Source organism: Cygnus olor, chromosome 10 (genome assembly GCF_009769625.2).
Source record: "Cygnus olor isolate bCygOlo1 chromosome 10, bCygOlo1.pri.v2, whole genome shotgun sequence".
Taxonomy (NCBI): Eukaryota; Metazoa; Chordata; class Aves; order Anseriformes; family Anatidae; genus Cygnus; species Cygnus olor.
In genome coordinates, this window is record NC_049178.1 from 17,253,730 (window position 1) to 17,266,727 (window position 12,998).

General features: G+C 49.3%; 1 protein-coding gene across 6 annotated transcripts in view; it reads left to right on the forward strand.

The window, feature by feature from the left end:
- MITF (melanocyte inducing transcription factor) overlaps positions 1-12,998 on the forward strand; it is a 100,256-nt gene that overhangs the window by 9,092 nt on the left and 78,166 nt on the right. The window contains exon 1 of one of the 6 annotated variants that reach the window (XM_040568489.1): positions 7,144-7,168. The exons of the other annotated variants lie outside the window; for them this stretch is intronic. The gene's annotated coding sequence lies outside the window, so the exon portion shown is untranslated. Of the gene's footprint in view, positions 1-7,143; positions 7,169-12,998 lie in introns of those variants that run through there. 6 annotated transcript variants of the gene reach the window in all.

The window sequence follows — 12,998 nt, forward strand, 5'->3', positions numbered from 1 at the left end:
AAGTTACAAGCCCAGAGGGTGAAATCAGAACGATACCGGGATCTGTCAACGTGCAGGAGAGGACCTGACAGAAAAGCAAAGGCAAAATCCTGCTCTGGGCTGCTCGCTGGAAGCCGGGCTGAGATGAGCGCAGGGAAGCGTGGGGCCCACGCTGTGGGTCCCCTGGGATGCCATTAACTACTGTGTCTGGGCTTCTGCTCCGTCTAGCAAGCTTTGTTTTATTTGTACCAAATATTTACAGTCTTACCCAAGCTCAGCCCAGCCAGAGGCACGTCCCAGATGTCAGTCTGCCTGGCGGAGACATGGCCATAGTTAAGAGTTGTGGGGATTACTTTATTTATTGCTGCTGTAGGACGAGGCTTGCTATCTGATAAATAATTATTCCGCCCTTTGAGAAGGCAGCCTGTAAATCTGTTAAGCTGCTCCTTTGTTTGTTAGTCTTGTGCATAATGAGTTTGGAATTTAAGATTAATAGTATGCTCTGCAACTGCTTATTTTGTGACCTCATCCTCCTGTTCTGCTTGCCTGCTTGTCCACCTGTCACATCCTGTTGGGCACCTAGGGCTATATTCATAAGGGGAACTTTGGTTTTGCGTTGCATCATCTCGTTTTTGTGTCTTCTGCTGCCTAGTGGCATTAAGGAAAGGGGGAAAAATTAAAAAAGCGAGGTAGGTGTCTAGGTTCCTTACTGAACGTAGGGGGAAGATGTGGCTGTAGAGAATGGTTTGGGTTGGAAGGGACCTTTAAAGGTCATCCAGTCCAGCCCCCTGCCGCGGGCAGGGACGTGTCCCACGAGGTGGGGCTGCCCAAAGCCTGCTGCCAAAGGCTCGTGAAAATTGGCGCAGTGTGGGGCATTGCCTGAGTCAGCCAGCGAGGGGTAGAAGGGTATGTACCATGAGCACCAAAGCCATTCATGTTTAATGCTGTCCCTTGAAGACTTGTTTGTTTGCTCCAGGTGAGCCGTTGCTAAACCTTTCTTGGTGTCAAAGACAGTTCTGCTCTGGGGATGAGCAGCTGGTGCAACGCCTCCTGCCCCCGTTTTATCCACGCAGGATGTAGAAGTTTTGAGTTCTTATCTCTGTCTGACCCAAAACATGGGATTGGATGTGTCCACCACCCCTTGGAAGTGTCCAAACCAATAAACCACGGGCTTTCTGAGGTGCATCTTTGGCAGGAGCTACTTCATTTTGCCTCATGTAATATTCCTTGAACTGTTAGGGGCGGGAGTGGCCTGGTAGCACCGGGGAGTGAGCGTTCACCTGGAGTTGTTCTCATCCTGCTCCAGAAGATAATTTTTCCGTAGTGAGACAGCTCTACCAGGAAGCGGGGAGGACGCTCTCGCAAATTAGATCCTTTTCAGCTCCATCTGTTCCATAAAGGCACTTGCCCAAATCTCTGCAATTGGGGTCACAGCGTGAAATAGAGGGAGCTGCGTGACACCTGAGCGGCGGTGACATCTGTGGCACGGGCAGTTGGATGGACGCAAAGCGTTCGTAGCGTTACGGGAACCAGGCATTGCTGCGGGGGGCAAGGAAGGTGATTCTGATGGAATTGGTGATCAGAAAGCCTCTCTGAATTGTATATATTGGTAAAGGAGGTGGATATGAGGAGTGAGGACAAATACAGGGAGTTCTTGAGAGCACTTAGTCCTATAGGAAGGTGAAATGGTGCGCGGTGCAGCGAGAGGAGGCAGGCTCGGTAGAGGTGGGTTGGTTCAAAGGAGTCGAGTGAGTAAGGCAGGAGATGGAATAAGGTTTGGGCTCTGTCGCAGACTTGTTTTTTGGTTCAGTTCATTGCACAATTTGCAGTTTCAGTCTAATTGCCAAACTATTCTGCAAGTGATAATTTGGTTCCCAGCTAACAGAGCCTTTGATACGTGCTGTACGAAGCCGAACTGTGGGAGCTGCGAGCCCTGCCGGTGCTGGGGGCCGGGAATAACTTGGTTTTATCACATGTGGCAGAGAAATGCCTGAAACAAACCCCCCTGTTTGGGGGATCCGGCCGGTACTGCAGCAGCTCAGAGCTGCTGGGGGCAGAAATGTCAGGGTGCAGGGAAACAGCTCTGGCCGCAGGGGCCTGCTGGTGCCTGCTGCTGGATGTCTGCAAAGGCACGGAGGGGTTTCCTGCACCCTTTCGGCCTTCCCCAAAGGTATCAGCAGCAGAGAGCCACCCTGCCTTCAGAGCTCCTGCGCTCCGGGAGAGGTGCCTCGGAGCAGGCACTAATTGCCGTCGTGCCGAAGGAGTCGTCTTTTGCGGAGGAGACTTAATTATCTCTCACTTTGCCTTTCTAACGAAGGTGCTGGCAGGAGTTGTGCCGAGGTGCAGGATCTCCACGGGACGAGGCTTCTCTCCATGGCTCGGCTGTTGCCGATCTTTCTGGTCGGTTTTCTAATTCTGCTGGGGCGGGTTCGAATCGTTTCAGGTGCTGTCATACAATTATCTGATGCGTGTTTCCCATCCGTAACTTAACACCTTTGCGCTGAGGAAAACCAGGTTTATAAAATAACGCAGTGCAGAAAATTGCAGGATCTGTCTTCCTTGTCTTTTTTCAGCGGGTTTATTTACCTATTTGTGGCAAGGACTTTCACAGCTCTTAAAATGCTGTAATCACTATTTATTCCAAGACAGTCTTCCCCGTATTTAAGGGCTGTGCTTCTGATAAGGACTAAATCTGGCTGCTTGCTTGCAGATTCATCCCAAGAACAGAAGACATCCAGTAGGTGCTGTCTGGCTTCGTGTGGGGCTGTAAGGAATACTTGGCTTTGGGGGCTCTGTGGTGGAAATGCAATTCCTCCCTTCTTTATGCAGCGTGGGAAAAACAAGCAGTGAAATTAGGAACTGCGGGCACGTCACTAGGAACTTCCGCAGATTGCAGAGCACCCTTTGTAGCAGAAGGATGGGTGCTCTCGAGCTGCAAGATTGTATTGACGGGGTTGCATTTCTGCTGGAACAAAAATGTAACTGGCTCAGCATTTACACTTTCCACTTGTGCATTGTTTTCCCTGTATTTTGTGCATTTAGAGAATGCTGTGCTCTGCAAACTGCTGGTTTAGTATTTTCTGTGGAATGAAAACCATCTGGATAATTTAACTGGATTTTATCTAAGTGTTTGGTAACAGGCTCTTTTCTGTTTCTTGCCGTCTTGTTTGATGAAGATGAGAATTCGAGTTAAAATTCAGGGAGTTAAGTAAATGATGGTTTATGACCTGGAATTTTCAAAGCAACTTGAGCTTGTTCGGAATCTTAAAAGTAAACAAAATATTAAGTGATGTACAGTCTCTCCCATTCTCCCTGAGAAAATGCCTACTCCAGGATTTTTTTTTTTTTTCCCTCCTGTACTTTGAATCCTCTGTGCGGGGGGTGTTGCAAGTTAAGGAAGGCATTCAGGGCTTGTGTCTGCGCTTCTTTGAAGGAGAACCGAATTAAACGTGCTAAAGCCTATGCTTAAAGGCTTTCCTCGATTACACTGCAGTTCAGCAAAACACTTCAACGTATTTGTTATTTCAGAATCCTAAATAAATTAATCAGTTCTGTACTTGTGGGTTTAAACTTGTTGCAGCCCGGTGGTGACAGATGCGGGCAGTGCTCTGTCCCTGGCCCAGCAAACCCTCGGCATGAGAACTGTGCTGCTGAAGGCTTTGTGCTGAAGTTTCAGCACGTGGCTTAAATACGCTGTTGGACTGGAAGAAGGGCGTTCAGCATACGGCAGGCTGTTGAATCTGGTGCACCTCGCAGCCTGACACCGATTTCAATACATTCTGCTTCCAGTGAAACACTACATAGGAAAGAAAAGGTTAAAAAAAATAAAATCCCAGTAGGAAAAGATAAATGCATTGACTTTGACAAGCGGTACAGAGCTGACTGAACTTCAGTGCAGGCTCTTTAACGGGGGAAGAGCACTGTCAGAGAGGCTTTTTTTTCCCCAAGTGTTAACCGCCCATTTAGTTCCTGATGTCCTGATAGCGTTGGCTCATCTTATTGTATTTTACTTCAGTGAGATGAAGGAAAGAAGTAACGTTCTCAGCACTGGAAAATTTGAGGCATTTGGGAGAGAAGTAGTGAGATTTGCACGTGCCTAAGCCGTTAAGAGGGTTCCCTGCACACTTGTGTGTGCCTGTGGTGACAGCAAAGGAGCTGGGTCTGGCTGTGGCTTTCTGAATCAGAGCTACGTTGTACTCAAAGCTATCAAATGCAGGCTATGCAAAATGCAAAAAGCTATGCAATTTGCTAATGCAAATGCAAAAGCTATCAAATCTTGTATTGGGCCTAATGTGGAAGGGATCTGAAAATTTACAACAGGCTTATTTTCAAGTCTTCACGTTTTTTTTTTCCCAGTGGCTATACGGAGTCATTGAGGTGCTTCGACAGCCTCAGTCACTGAGGTGCCTCATCGCCCTTTTCTGCCTCGCCTCGGAGGCCGCCAGGTTTTCCTCCCTGCTTTGATTCACCCTTGTTTGACACAGACCAGGTTTCCCTCTGTCGTTCTTCCTTGTGGCAAAGCTGCGAAGGACCCTACGACGTGGTGCTACGTTTAATGAGAGCTTCAGCTTTGGTGCAGAGGTGCCCGGTGCTGCAGCACCGTGCCCGGGTGCTGTTTTGCAAAGCGTTTGACAAACGTTCACCACCGGTGATGTTATCTGAGCTGCTTAACATGTGTAATAATTCCACGAGGCTTTGACTAAAATATTCCAGTTCTTTGATGCACCAGCACTGACTTGTCCATTGTGAATTCATACACCAAAGGCAAAATTGCTGGTAAAACAGTAAACATGAACTTTGGCCATTTCATGTTGGGGAGATAATTCTAGAATCTGTTCCCAGTGTGCTGCACACCCGGGGCCTCTTTGTAACTGCTTCTGTGCTCACGAGGAGGGTGTGCAACCTACGCTTGGCAAACCCCACATGGAGCTGAGTACCTGAGCCGTACTCAGGACTGCTCCTGCACCGGATGCAACACGCAGCTTTGTAGGGCTGCGCTTCAGCGCTCTGCGAATTCCTTTTGGCAGCTCCAAGGACCGCCGAGCTGGAGGTGTTACAGAATACATTCTTCAGTGGGGAAAAAAGAGTGTATTGGGATGCTTCAGAGGTGCCTTCCAGGGTAAAAGAAGTGCAGCAGCGAAGTGCAAATCTTTCACGAGGCTGTCGACAGCCAGTAAGAGCCCGGTGCTGTGCCGTGCCACCGCAGCCCCGCTTGGTTCGCTCGGCGTTAGACGTGGAAGTGGCCGGGTGCTGGCGGTACGGCCTCCTCTTGGTGCTCTCAGAGGCACCGCTCATTCCTCTCCGTTGCCAAGCTCTGACGTGTTTTGGTAACTGCAGTTGACGGGCAATAGCAGAACATCAAGTATGGAAAACAAACCATGTTTACTGCTTCAGTTTTTGTTCCTTCTGCATTTCCAGAAACTATTGAGAAATGGGCTGAAAGTTAAGGGTGTTTTCCCCGGGCGGCGCTTTCTGGGGGAGAGGCTCGGTGCCCTTCTGCCACCAGAAGCTCCAGGGAAACCTGAGACCCAGAGCAGGCAGCAGTCCTTCTTACGTGACGTTTATAGATGAGGATATGTCCATGTTTATGTGGCCGTTTTGGCCTTTTCTCGTGTGAACGAGGGTAGCTTTGGGTGGCAGACAGAAAGCAGCAATACCTGCGCTCCCAGGGGTGCTGTAAGGCTCGGTTGTTGGGTGCCTCAGGCACAACGTTAACGCCGTGTGAAGGCAGGCTTTTGCCTCTAGCTGTGCAGCCAGCGCTCGTTTTGCCCCGCAGCTCCTGTGGGCCTGCCCCGGCGCTGTGCACGAGGGAGCTGGGAGGTGGCAGGGCAGAGCTTTGGGCGTCTGGTCACAAAGCCAGCCCCGAGCCCCACCGGAGCGTTTTGCTGCGAGGTCTGGGAGCAAACAGGGCTGGTGGGACCTGGGCTTGGCTGTCTGAAGGTGTCGGGAGGCAGCGACACGATTGCGGCGAGGCTGAGTGCCGGGGAATGCCTTTATGCGTTAATGCGTAGGCACGAGTGCACCATGCTCGTGGCCACACGCTTCTGGGGTTTCCTGCAGTTCCTCGAGGCCTCGCTCTGTTCCTTCCGGTGGCTCGGGGACCCCTTCTTGTGCTGCTAGCCAGGAGGCCTCTCCCTGCTGGAGAGGACCCCTGGCAGGCAGAGCAGGGCAGGTAGCCAGTGGGATCTGGGTGCAGCCTGGGATCCCGGGAGGCTGTTTGCACCGCGAGAGCTGCTGCCGGAGTGAAGCTGCCGGGGCAGTTTAACTCTGCAGTGCTGAACTTCAATTAAGTTGTCAGGTTTAGCATTGCTCTAGGCGTTAATCGAGTTTTACTCTCGCTTAAAAATCTGGTTTAGTAATTAACCTCCATTTTATTCTGGGGTTCAAAAGGTGCTCGTTTAGCGCAGCCAATCTAATGTCATGTGAATTAAAACGTGAAAGATATTCAGTAACGAGAGATTGAAACAGGATAGTGCAGAAATTGGATTACGCGCAGCTGAGAGGGAGCTGTGCTAGATGCCGAGGTCGCAGTGAAAAGTGTCTTGAAGGCACTGCCTCACCTCTGCGTTTGGATAGTTGGGGAATGCTCTGAATGTAATTGGGATTTAGTAACGGGGTTGGGATTTCTCTTGTTGCACACTGACTTATTATTGCATTTGAGTCTACGGTACGGCTTTTTCTGAACTCTGTACGTTTGGATGGCTGTGACAGCACGATTGCCAGAAGGTGTGAGGTGCTCAGCTGCTGGATGAAAAGTGTACGTGATGGAGGGACTCCCGGTTCAGCTGGGTGGTGCAGACTTCCTGACGGGGATCCCCTTCTGCACTGTAGCTAAGAGTAAATCCAGACTCCAGCATCTTCTACGTGAGCGTATTGTTAGAGAGAGGCACAGAAGGATGGTACGTGGAAGAAGAATTATACCTGCGGGCAGCAGAGCTGCTTCACAAAAATTGGCCTGGCCTTTGTGACTTATATACTAACGTTCTTCGTACTGCCGTGCCTGCATTTTACATCCCAGCACAGCCTTTACAAAGAAAAGCGGTACCCAACTCTTCTGGCTAGAGGACTGTTAAGAAGCCCCACCGTCGGAGGAGAGCTGCGTGCTGCTGCTTCTCTCCAAGGCAAGCAGCTTGAATTTTCCCCAGAAAGTGTCAGACCGAGAGCTGGCCCGTGCTCTGGTGTATGTGCGGTAAGTCCCACGGCCCCGTGCTTTCCAGGACTGCGCTGATAACATCTCCTTGATTCGTACGGGCTGACTTGTTTTCTTGGGCCCCAGCATTTCCATCACGCTATTGGCACGTATGTGGGATGCAGTGGAGAGAAGCTGGGAGAGCAGGCAGTGACAGCAGGCAGCTGCTGCTGCCAGCACCGTGCTCAGGCTGCAGCCCTAACACAAAACGGAGCAAAACGGCCTCGTGCAGAGCTTCCCCGATGGGTGGTGCTGCTTCAGAGCTCCTTCAGGTGCCTTTGGATAGAAGGTACAGGCTCCGAGTACCCTGGGAAACTGCACTAGTTCCTGCTGCCTAGAGGTTTTGGGTGGCTGCAGGGATCAGAGGCGGGTTTTCCCTGCTCCTAGTGAACGGTGCGTGCACAAAATGCTGCTTGGGCATCTTTTTTAAACGGGGTATCGGGACTACGTGAGAGTGCCAATTCAGAACATGGCCACAAAGGCACTTGCAAAGCAATATTGTCCACATGTTGTAGTCCTGTGACACGCATTGTCATGTTAAAGTGGACATTTTCTAATTCTTTGCTGTTGTGTACTCCGCTGGATTTCAAAGGTAGAGATGCTGGAGGCTCGGCGCTCCCCTGGCCATCTCCCGTATAGCACGGATACGGGGGACCCAAGCCTTTGTCTTTTCTAACATTTCAGTGATTTAAGGAGAGGAAAAAAAAGCCACTTTGTTATCTGTTATTTACCTTCTTTACTTCCAAGCAGTAATTTGGGGTAAAAGTTCATCTCCTGACCGCCAGCAGGACTGCGCACCGCGGGCGTGGTTGGGGCTGCACCTAACGTCCTGCGGCGGCTGCTGCGAGGCACGGCCTTGCCTCGAGGCACGGTCCTGCTCCTTCCCTGCTGAAGGAGTTACCAGTTACAGCAGCTCTCCCTTCAGCTGTTTCTCTCTCTGATTCACTGGGAAAGGTCCACACATGCTCAAAAAATCAATTAAATCCCTTCAGCTTACAGCACTGACTTGTGCTGTGGCCGCACAGTGGGAAGACCCAACCCAGAGGAGGGTTGAGGACGAAGAGCATGGGAGCATAGGGCTCCTCCTCCCCAGCAGCCTGCAGTTATGTTGAGTTAGGTGGGACGTAAAATTGTACTGCTGATCTTATAAAAACAAGGCAAAAGGGATACGTGATTGTACGGTGGCTGGCCTGTGGCTGGGTTGTATGTGGCTGAATTTCGCTGACTTGAAACCAGTGTTCCAGCAGGAAGCGCGGCGTGTGTCGTGCTTACGTTCAGTGAAAGGAAAGAGTTCAGTTTGACTTTATATGATTGATTTTTAATGTACTGAATCTCTTGAGGAGTAATGCCAGCACTCTCGTAACCTGACAGGGCTTTCCTCTCGAGCTTTGTGCTTGTTCTTTAGGAATCGCATCCCAAATACACTGATTCACCGAGCTAATCATCTTACAGCTCATGCATAGCTTAGTTAATTCCGTGTAATAATTTACTGATGTCAGCTATACTGCACTAGTTATCTGTGTGCAAAGTCCTGCTTCATGGCAAATATGATGTAATGCGAGTTAACACAAACATCTTTAACCATAGGCTAAGCCAAGGTGTCTCAGCACACATTTGCTGTGATCTAACAGCACACGTGGCTGCTCTCGCTGCTCAGCTGCTGGAAAACCGAGGTGTTTAGGTTGGCTTTTTGTCCTCCTGCCACCGTCCAGACCCGGAATCCCTTGGATTGATTGCAGCTGTAATGGCCAAGCCATCCTGTGCTAATTAATTTTCCATAGGGGACATATTCATTTTCCATGGGAGGCAGCAAATGTAGATAATGGATGAAACAGGATTAAATTCTTTCAGTGTGTAGCCGCTGCTGGTGGCTGCGGACTAGTTTAACAGGGTTCACATCTGTGTTAGCTTTCAGAAGACAACATGAAGCTATTATGCAGTTACTACCCACTCCAGGATCTGCACATCAATTAGGAGAGGCTGCTTACTCATGCTCCTCAAAAGTTGTGCCAAAATAGCTGTTACATTATGTCAGAGCCCATATTTTCATCCAGAACAATTAATCGGGATATAAACCTTGTTTCTCCCCAGTAGCTTTGTATGTATACCCAGGGCTTTGGTACGGGGTACTTCAGGGCTGCCCTGGTTCAAGAAGATTCTTCTGTAGTTGGCACACGTCAGGGAAATTATTATGAAATGTGATGTTCTTTTTCCAGCAGTATATCTGGGAAGCTCCAACAACAAAGTCCTCTATAAACAGCTTTGTTTTGCATGTTGTGATTTATCCTCCTGTAACACTTGGGAGCCCTACGCAGGGGCCAACATCGGGTGCCGCTGGCTGGGTGCGATGTGAGCACCGAGCGAGGAGGTAGGCTGCTTCTGCAGAGAACAAGGCACGAGAAACAGATGACTGCAGGAGGAAACGTTGAGGCTGTGCTGCCAGTGCGACAGGAAGGAGCCCTAGCTCATCGGCTGCCTAGCTCTTGTCAAATCGCCCGTCAGCATCCTGTGCAGGTACCTGACAGCTGCCTTTATGGTACTCCAATTCCTAGATCTCTTTCTCAGCAGCCTTTATGTTTAAAGTTGCCCCCGGTCCATTTGGATCATGTGGTTTCCACCTCCGAGTCCTGCTCTCAGAGGTGGCTGCTCCAAGAGGTCCTCCGTGGCGAAGTGGTGCTCCTGGAGGGATGTTTGCAAGGGCCTGACTCCTGTACCCTGCAGATCCCTCCCTGTTTACTTCCTGCATCCAACGCCGCGTATAAAAAGCCTGCAGACAGATCTCCGATGCTGCCCAGACCTCTTCAGATTAACAAAAGCTGTGAATTAAATCCTGGCTTCGCTAAAGCCAGTGACTAGCTTGCAACATTTCTTCTCAAATTTCAGGAGCCTGTGGTTCTGGATCCCGGCCCCGTCTCGCTGGGTAGTCGGTGGCAATTTGCTGTGGTCCCGAGATTGATGGCAGCAGAGCTGAGGACAGATGCAGAGCCTCAGTTAAGATGTGACATGAAGAGGAAGCAGTGCGTTTGGAGAAGTGGCAAAAGCCTGTCGTAACGAAAACAGGATAATAGTGGCTTTATTGAGGCTTCTGGTCGTAGACACGAACCTGGAGATCTGCCTCCTGACTTTCCAGGCTGTCCCCACACACAGACTGCCCGATAGTGCCGTATTGGAGCTCCTTCCGAAGAAGAGGAGAGGCTCCAATGTAATCGCATGAGTTGTTTGTGCCGTGCCACACAACGCAGCGAGGGTTCTGCGGAGAAGAAGGTCACGCTGATAGCGAGGCTGAGGGCTGTTCTGTAATTCTTCTGCCTAAGTCAGGCTTCTGTCTGTTTTGCCAAATACCTTGCGATGCAGGGAAAATGATAACTCAGAAAAGATGATGTGTCATAAAAATAGTGCTGCCTGCTCCAAGCCCTGCATATGTTAATGCCTGGATTTTCGGGCAGCAGGTTCCGGCGAGGTGTGCCAGCAGTCTGAATACCTGCTGGTGGCGTGGCCCTCTTTCCATGAAAAAGCTGTGTGGGTTAGAGACAAGGGTGAAGTCACTGGGAGTGCTGGCTATCTGTGAATTAGATCCAATTATCTATTTCATTTCTTCTAATGAAGGAGCATACTTCCTGAGGTTCTTGCTTTAGGAATCTCCTCTTGCTTCCATTTATTTCTTCTTATGAGCTGGAAAGCTCATAGCAAGTGAATAAATTCATCTCGTTAGAGACCATCTGGAAATAGCTCTAACAGACTAAATTATACTTTATATCTGAGAAAAACTTCTAAAAGGCCTTTCCTCTGACTAAAGGGAAGATGGAAGCCTGGAAAAAGGTTTAATAGGAAAAACAGACAAATAGGTTAGGATTCAAATATGTGAAATTATGGGAACGTTTTCACTTGGAAAAAGCACAGACAGAAGTTAAACTGTGATTGAATGCAAATGCTGAAACGCTGAAGTTGTACTTAGCCCATGGCTGTTCACTGAGTTTGTTCTGTCCCCCTACCAGTTAATGTGTGTGACAAAAAACCTCTCCATCATTTGGCCAGATGCTTATCTATGTTAAGATAAAATTAAATACGTGTCATTTAGTAATACAGGTTAGTGGGGGAAGAAGTGAATTTAAGCAACCAGCTAACTTCTGGATTTGGTTGTTCTAGGCGGCCACGGAGGCAGATGGCATTAGGAGGTTCAGAAAGGGGTCGGGCAGCTTCAAGGACAAAACAGACACCGAAGGGACCGGAGCAGGGCTGCTGCATCCCCTTGCTAACAACTGGATACCCGGGGAGCCGAGCACAGGCAAGAGGCAGACTCGTGCCCATCCCGTTGGAGATGGGCTGCTGATGGTGGGCCATTAGTCTACTTATTCCAGCACCTGGACTGTGGGTACCAATCTGCTGAGCTCTGGCAGGTTTGGTGTCTCGTTCCTTTTTTCTCGAGTCATTTCAAACCCAGGAACTACTCATCAGAGCCTGGGCTAATGAATCATTGCAAATGCTTGACGTGTTGGCAGCTACATGCCACCCAGCTTCACATTCTGTTCTGCTGCCATAATTTTAAGAAACTATTGGAACAATGCCCCCCCCCCCCAAAAAAAAAAAAAAAGTATCCACAGATCTGGGAACTAATATGCAATCCTCCCCCGGTTTATTTGTACCAAGCTGTTTGGGTAGGCCTTGAGATGAGTTCCAGCTGCAGAGCAGGTTTGAGTCAAGAAATCAAAAGCTTGGCTATCATTTACTCCGAGCAGACAAATGAGCCAGTTAGTCCAGAGCTGAAGAAGAAGGCTCATCTGAGATGACAGAGCTCAATCAAAGAAATCAGAGTCTCTGAGTCCCCAGCAGAGCTGTACGATGCCTTGCTTTACATGGGGAGTCAGTCATTAGCCTGTCAGTTATGTTTGTTAGTGCTTATTGAGATCTCTGTCATGCCAGGCTATGTTCACCTTTGCATATGCAGCAGGCTTCTTCAGTCTCTACAGGTATCGTTTCCATTGTAACTGAAATCTCTGCTTCATCAGCTATTTACCATGCTTTGGCTCACGGAGCCCACTTCATTATGTACTTGAGCATACGTACGTGTTAAAACGGCTTACCCCAGTACTTCTAAAGGCTGCTCTGGGGGGGAGAAGATTTCTTGTAAGCACCTTCTGCTCTCCTCGGTTTGGCTGAGGGGTGAGCAGGTGGTGATTCTTCTTTCAGCGGGGAAGAAGAGGGAGTTAGAAGGTGAGTGGTCCTCTCCTGGCCACGTACGCACTGCCTTCGCTGTTAGCACCTCGTGTGTGAGTCCCACTCAGACTGCAAGAGCTTAAACTCCGACAACTTAGGAGTAGGACAGCCGGACAAACAAAAAAACAAATAAACAAATAAACGATGTCCCATTTGCTTAAGCTTCTCTCTGAAAATGAAAGTTCAGATCCACTGTGGTATTGCTGTAATGAAACAGCCGTGGGTGTATTCAGAATGCATAATGAAGCCTGTTCGGGTTCTGCTAGGCGCTGCTTTACTTGGGAAATGTTTGCGGGTTTTTAGCACCTTTGATTTCCATCCCCTGCCCCTGCAACACCTTGACCCTTTGGGACCTGAAGCAGACGCTAAGTCCCAGTCCCAGGTAAGCTTGGCAAGTGGCAGCTCTCCCATTTGATGGGGGGCGAGGTATGGAGCAGTGTTTTAGCTGGAAGTCATGAATCAGGACTCTCCTTGAAATCCAGAGGAATAGGCCCGTTCTCCACGAACTTAAACCTTTTCCAGTATTTGAAAAATTGCTTGGGAGGCTGTGGTAATGCTCCTGCCTATTCTTTTTTTTTTTCCATTTCTGCAGTGTCAGGGAGAAAAAATAAATCTG